Genomic DNA, 7,541 nt, shown 5'->3' on the forward strand with positions numbered 1-7,541 from the left:
ATTTGATCAAAACAATCAACTTGAGTTCACTGTCTAGTTCCGACTTTCTAAAAATGACTAACTATCAAAGGTTGGACTCGCTCGCTAACAAAACAGCATCTGCAATACCCGCATCCAAGTTTAGGCGTAAGCAATCGATTATAACGGATAATTATGATAATTTTTGTCCAATGAATATAGTTACCAAAATTAGGTGTTTAAAGGATTTTTAATCGATTATATACATGATATTTTCCAAAAGATTATAATTTATTTTAATCGATTATAATTAATTATAGTTCATGGAAAAACTTGATTATAGTTCATGGAAAAAAAAGATTATCGATTGTATTTGGTTATTATCTCTTATTTTGCCCAAGTTCCGACACACTAAAAGTTTTAATTAAAATTTAATGCACGGGGTTATTATGATTTTTCTATAACAATTTCTCTAAAAGCGACATATCTTGTCACGCTTGGTTCAATTGACCACAAAGTCTTACCACAAAACAAAGGTTTCAGAGAGATCCTTTCATATTAGCGGAAACGTTCCCGTGGTAAGTGAAAATAAAATCATGAAAGTAAAGCAATATGCTGATGTTTTGGTGGCTAAAAAATATTAAAAAGGCATCATGGAACAACTTGAACGAAGAAATGATAAATGAAAAAGTTGTAATTTGATGTGATTGAAAACTTTTAAAACATTTCTCTCATTTTTCACATAAACCAAGGTCTACAAGAAGCATAAATTGTGAGTAACTCAGGTGCAATGTGGAAGACAAGAGGGAAAAAAGGGATTATAATCGATTATATTCGATAATAATGGTTTTTTGTTCACAACATATGAGCTAAAATTTGGGTTGAAAATAATCGAACATAATCGATTAAAAGTGTTTCGAAAAAAAGATCAACCAATAACCGATTACCCTCAATTAACATGTATAATAATTGAGTGTAATTGGATTACAAAAAATATGATTGATGTAACTGGTTTTCAAAAAAAAGAATATAATTGATTTTTATTTTATTAAAATCGAATTTTTACCAACTTAGGTAGGATTGGTACTAAAATCATTATATAATCAATTATGAGCGCTTGAAACTGGATGCTAGTCTTTTTTGGCCGCCTGACATAGTAAAAAACTTAACAAAATAAATCATTTTTGAGGCATTCATATAAAGTAATTTTGATTATCAAAAGATATAATATCAAGAGAATGTTTTTAGCATAAGAAAAAAAAGAGATGAAATAAAGTAAATTGAGATAACGGATCCGTTTCATGTCAACTTAGTTTGATCTTAATTTACAACAAGTCGATTCTAAATCCAATTCAGTCCATGTTTTTTTAAATTGGCTCTGTTTTTCAGATATCTCAAGTCCATTTAAATCATTTTGAATCCACTCAACTAACTCAATTCAAAGAATGTGGGATAAAAATTAGCGATTTTAATCAATTTTAACTGATAATAAGTGTATCAAAAGAAAGATTGATCAATATTGGATTTCAAAAAGAGAGATTATAATCAATTATTAATTCCTTAAAAAAGATTTTTTCCCGATTTTAATCAGACTGGTACTAAAATCATAATATAATCGATTAATAACGCTTTATACACTAGCACAGATTTTTTTGACTTATGTGACTGTTTGCCACCTAATTTATGTGATTTTGTTTGAAAAAAAAATTGGTTTACTGTGCAAGTAGCACAGATTGTTCCGGCTATAGTCTTTAAAAACATAAACGAAAACTGTTTTTTCAATTTGGTGTCGTTTTTTTCTGGGCGGTATGATGAAAACTACTCATAAAAAACTAGTCCGAGATAACTTTTAATTTTCATTACGAGTTATTTTATTTTCAAATTGAAGGGGAAATTCCGTCTAAATGGTTTGTTCAAAACATTTAATGAGACTGGAATAAAGAATCTACTCAGAGCGCACAAATTTTATTCTTTTCTCACAAATCTGAACAAAAACTAATCTGTATACTGCGCGTTCTGTCATGAGGAAATGGTAGTACCAAAACTGTATCATGGTGACTTATTCTATTTAAAATATGGAATACAGGGTTTTGTGTAATATAAGTTTTTGACATAAAATTTGGATGCACTAACACCAAAACCGTAATCAAAACAAACACATTTTCGTCAAAAACTTGAACAAACTTGTTGCGCGAAATCACTATGAAAAACACCCTATGAAGAAAAATGACTTAAAAACCAAAAAAGTAATCCTTATTTTTTTTATTTTTTTTTTTCGTTTTTTTTGCATAAGTTTTTTTTTTATTTTTAAAGTTTTGATTCCCAAAATGGCCTTAAAAAACTCAAAAAAATTAAATTTAAAACTTGAAATAAGCATAATAAGTTATTGTAAATGGTTTAATCTAAGCATAACTAAGCCTGCTTCCTCGCTTTGCTTGCTCAAAATTAGGCGAAAAAATTAAAGTTTCACTTCGGATTTTCCCGAAACTGGGAGATTTTTTGAAAAAATTTTAATCATGATTGAAAGAATCATTGCTGAAAGTGTTTTTTTTTATGGTTAATCACTCAATCCAGTCCAAAAAAATTTTGTGTTAATTTTTTCGTTGAAAACAAAAACAAAAGAAAAGAAATAAAATTAACCCGAATACAAAGTTCTTCCCCCCTTTCGCTAATCGGAACAATTATAAATTATGCTCTTAGGTCAATTTTTACAATTGAAAGCGCTAAACATTTGAAAATAATTGAAAGCGTTTTAATAGGGTTTATCACTCAATCCAGTCCAAGGATTTTTGAGGCAAATTTTTTCTTTGAAAACAAAAACAAAAGAAAAAATACAGCCGGCTACAAAGTTCTTCCTTATTTTCACTAATTGGAAAGACTAAAAATTATGCTGTTACGCTATTTTTGCGTGCTGGATGTTTGACTTGAAAACAACGATTTTTGGATTTGCTTCAGAGAGTTGCGCTTAAAGTGTTGATCTGAAGAGCGAACTGTTAAATATACTTTCTTATTACCACTATAACACTAAGATTTCGAAGCTTAGAAGAAATCTCTCAGCTACTAATGGTTTGCGGTGAAACAATTCTCCTCAGAAAAATCTAACAGTGAGAAGAAAAATCTAACAGTGAGAAAGACTTTTCAGGGTAAGTTTTGCTCACGAATTGAAGCAAAGAAAAAGATTGAACATAGCCTAAAAGATCTAGAAGGCTACGAAACGGACTTCTTACCCGCATTGGCAAAACTAAGATTGCAATCGATTATCGCAAGTAAAGTCTACAGTTCAGCAAGCTAGTTTAATTTTTTGCACTAAATATTGGATTTTTTTTACTATCAAGTCGATTACAATCGATTGCAATTTATACGTGTTTTAATCGATTCGATAGTTACCAACATCCTTTTTTAAGTGCTTTTCATGGTACAGATTTTTTACATATTAAATACCCTATAAAATCCATTGTAATTTTGTCTCAATTTTTGCAGAAAAAATTTCGATTTGAAAAAAAAATCTTGTTTATATTGATGATTTTTATGATTTTATTGCATATTTTTGCGACCAAATCTTGTTTATATTCTTGAGTTTGTGTCGTTTAAGTTGAATTCAACTTTTGTTTTGAGTCTTCAAACAGCATGCTACTATAAAAAATAAAAATCAATTTTTTGAAAAAAAAAATAATAAACTTTTAGACAATTTAATCGATTTTTTTGGTTCCTTATAAAATGCATTACAATCGATTATAATCGATTTTATACCGATTCTATACAGATTCTGTACAGATTTTATACCTCAAAAAATCCATTTTCTAGACTATAAAATGGATTTTTTTTGAACTGTATAAAATCCCTTTATTATCCATTTTATTGTCTAATTGGGTTACATGCAATCGATTTTTAACTAGCAGAAAATCTGTATAAAAATCGATTTCAATCGATTGCAATCCTATTTTTGCCAATGCGGGTACGACCCAAAAAAAAGCTAATTCCTGTAGATTTTAATCGTTTTTAGTGTCTTGAAACCAATTATATTAATTTTGATCAAATACTTATAGTTAAAGTTCGATCTATTTACGAAAGAAAAAATATATTTAATTACGTTGTAAATCGATAAATTTAACAAATTGGGCTTCCAGTATCGGCTTGTATTCTCCATTATTTCCTCACAAAAATCAAGTTAAATAGATCTCAATCCAGTTCTCTAAACTCATGTGATATATATTTCAGGCTCAGTTCTTAATACTAAACGGCAAAGTCGCATTTGTAAGATTTGGTTAATTTGGGGGCGTTATTTAGGATGAAAACCTATGGATAGGAACTTAACTTGAACGAGAACTTCTTTTTGTTACCTTTTTTGATGCTTGACCATTGATTTTTTATTATCATAAAATTGTGTTAGTTGATGCTAAATTGATTTCTGATTAGAGATAAGTTAACACTCTAGAAGAGGTGACACAGTTGTGTGAACTCACAGAAACAATAATGAAACGGTACTAATCTGCACCGTAAAATTAATCCGTGATCTCTTTTAATTTTTACGATGTATTTTATTTTCAAAATATAGGGGAATTTCCGTAAAAATTGTTTTTTCAAACACTAAAAAAAGGTCAGAAGAAAGAAATTAGCCCACTCATAGCTGAGCAAATACTAATCTGTATACTGCGTGTTCTGTCATGAGGATGATAGTAGTCCCAAAATTGTATCATTGTAAATTATTCTATTTAAGATATGGATTCATGATTGTGGTTTTAAGAAATAGAGGTTCTTAACATAAGATAAAGCTGAACAAATACAAAAAACCGTATTCGAAACTTTTTAAATACGGAAACTCAACACTGAAACGAAAAAAAGTTTCGGCTTATTGTAAATAAAAAACACTTGTACCAATTTTTCGAGATTCGGTTAAAAAAAGTTTTTTGTCAACTAGCGGAATAATTAATCCGGATATTTGCAAACAAAATGACTCGACATTTTTTGAAATCAAAATAGGGGAAAGGTCAATTTATGTTTAAGCGTTGTCATCTTTTCTGATAGAACCCATAATTTATCACAAGATTCAAAACAAACCAAAGTGAAGTTGAAATAAAGATAGCCGCTTACTGTGCAAGTTGCATAGAAGGTTTCAGTCAGTCTTAGAAAAATGTTTTCTCAAATTGGTGTCAATTTTTTCTGCATGTTGTGACAAAAAAAACCTGAACAAAAAAATAGAACTTGCGCGTAATTGAGAGTCTCAGTAAAATAATTCGTTTGGAAAACAGTTTTTAAAGAAGTGACTTGAAAAACCTATGAAAACTTAAAGAAAACTCATTTTTTGCTGAAATTTTTTTGAATTTTCAAGTTTTTGATTCCCAAAACTGCTCTAAGAAACTCCAAAAACTACCTTCTACCTTTACCTGAATAAACCTAAGTTTTCACGGCTTAAGTGAAGCTTAAGTAAGCTATTGCAATTACTAAATATCTTATTAATTAGTTCGAGATTAGACCAAAATTTTAAAAAATTAAAACCGGTTTTTCTTGACACTGTGAAAACTTTTTAAATTTTTTTTCAAATCACGACTGAAAGGGCCTCAATATGATATATCAATCAACCTTGTCCGTTGATTTTTGTAGTAGCTGACTTTGCGTGGAAAACAAAAACTAAAACACACCCGAATCCAAAGTTCATCCCCATTTTCAATGGTCGAAACAACAAAGATAAGCGGTTACTGTGCAAGTTGCACAGAATGATCCAACCATTGAAAAAATACGCAAGGGTTTTTTTTCAAACTAGTGGCGTTTTTTCTCGACGTTGTGTGATAAAAAGAGTTGAACAAAAACTAAGAAATTAGGCATCTTCGACAGTCATATTAAAATCAGTAAATTGGAAAACATTTTTTGTAGAAAATTGACTAAAAAAAACAAAAACAAATCAAAATAAAAACTTTCAAAATTTTTTCGCAGATTTTTGATTGTTCGAAGTTTTTGATTTCAAAAGGTGCTAAAATACTCAAAAAAGTAATGCTACTGGAACAACACTAAGTTTTCACGTTATAAATTAAACTACTGTAATCTTTCAAGCTATTGTAAGCTGCTTGATGGTTTTATTTGCTCGAATTAAGATTAAAAATAAAAACATTTCAACCGGTTTTTCTCGATACTGGCAAAAAAACTTTGAAACCGTTAAATGTTGTTTAAATCACGACTGTAAGGATTTTTGTATGATATTTCACTCAACTATCTTTGATGATTATATTTGTTAGCTTGTTTTGCTTGTAAAACAAAAAAAAAGAAAACAACAAAAAAAATAAAAAAGCTACTGGTATTACCTGGGTTGACTAAAACTTCTTATCAAACAATTTCAATATATGAAAAACTTCTTGTCATACAATTCCAATACAGTTCCATACAAGTATATACGTACAGAAAATTGCATGAAATCTCTATGATAAGCATTTAACCATTTATAAAAATTGCATGATAAGAAATTTTCCGTAAACCAACAAATTGATTTCTTTTTCATGTTTGAATTCTAAAAAATTTTTCGATTGTGTTCGTAACCGAACACAACTGACAAAGACCTTGGTTTACTCGAAGCACCAAATGTTCGACGGTCTTGCATTTACCTTGCTTAGAAAACGACCTGAATTGCCTTAGAGTTGTCTTTTATGTCGCCATCAAAAACACGCCAGTCATACTATTTTCATATATGGGTGTTCTATGATAAGCACTTTTTTCAAAAAACAAAAATCTGGATTTTTTATCACCGCCCATACTGATTTTGTAACCAAATTTAAATCTGGATATCGAAAACACATAAAAAATCCATATTTGTATCAGTCCTGTGGCATGTCTCTTTTTTCCCAGTACATGTCCGATACAGACATGTATCAGACATGATAATTCTGAAAAAATCAAATCTTGAGTCAGATATTATCAGACTTGAAGTAAACCTGGACAAGACGTGTTCATATTTGAATTAAGATGATTGGACCCGAAGCAGACATGATCATAACTGACTTTACATTATCATACCTGGACCGGACATGATCATGGCTGAAATTGCATGCTCAGACCTGCAAACATATCATTACGATTGTGTAAGACCGGGACAATCCGTGAGTCAACTGAAAAAGGCTTCGGTGTCAACTCGGGAAGCAAAAATCAGTTTAATATTGGTGCCAGGCGATAACCAGCATGCCATATATTAAGCTGACAAGAACAGATACTACACATGATCTTAGCCAAAAGGCAGCGACGCGACAACTGAAACAAATGATCTTTTTTCTACATGCCTCAGACACAACAAAGAAACAAACAGCTAGTGTCTGACAATTGTACAATCAGACGTGAAATTGTGAGAAAAGTTCGGTACGGGGAGACTGTTTTATTAGAACCAAACAGCCGCACAAGTTAGTTTATATCTTTTTTCAAACATTTTTTGAAATTGAATGAAAATTGTATGACAAGCCCTTTTCCACCCACTTGATGTATGGAATTGAATTGAATGATAAGAATTTTTGATTTATGGAGGTCAACCTGGGTAGTTTCAACCGTATGTTAAGAATGAGCATCCTTTTCCTGTGTTCAAGCTATGGATCTCCCATTTGTAGGCA

The 7,541-nt window shown here is 30.3% G+C and overlaps 1 pseudogene; it reads right to left on the reverse strand.

Moving 5' to 3' along the window:
• Positions 1 to 6,903: 6,903 nt before the first annotated feature.
• Positions 6,904 to 7,189, reverse strand: LOC134855796 (U2 spliceosomal RNA; annotated as a pseudogene).
• Positions 7,190 to 7,541: the final 352 nt, after the last annotated feature.

Source organism: Symsagittifera roscoffensis, chromosome 10 (assembly GCF_963678635.1).
Source record: "Symsagittifera roscoffensis chromosome 10, txSymRosc1.1, whole genome shotgun sequence".
Taxonomy (NCBI): domain Eukaryota; kingdom Metazoa; phylum Xenacoelomorpha; order Acoela; family Convolutidae; genus Symsagittifera; species Symsagittifera roscoffensis.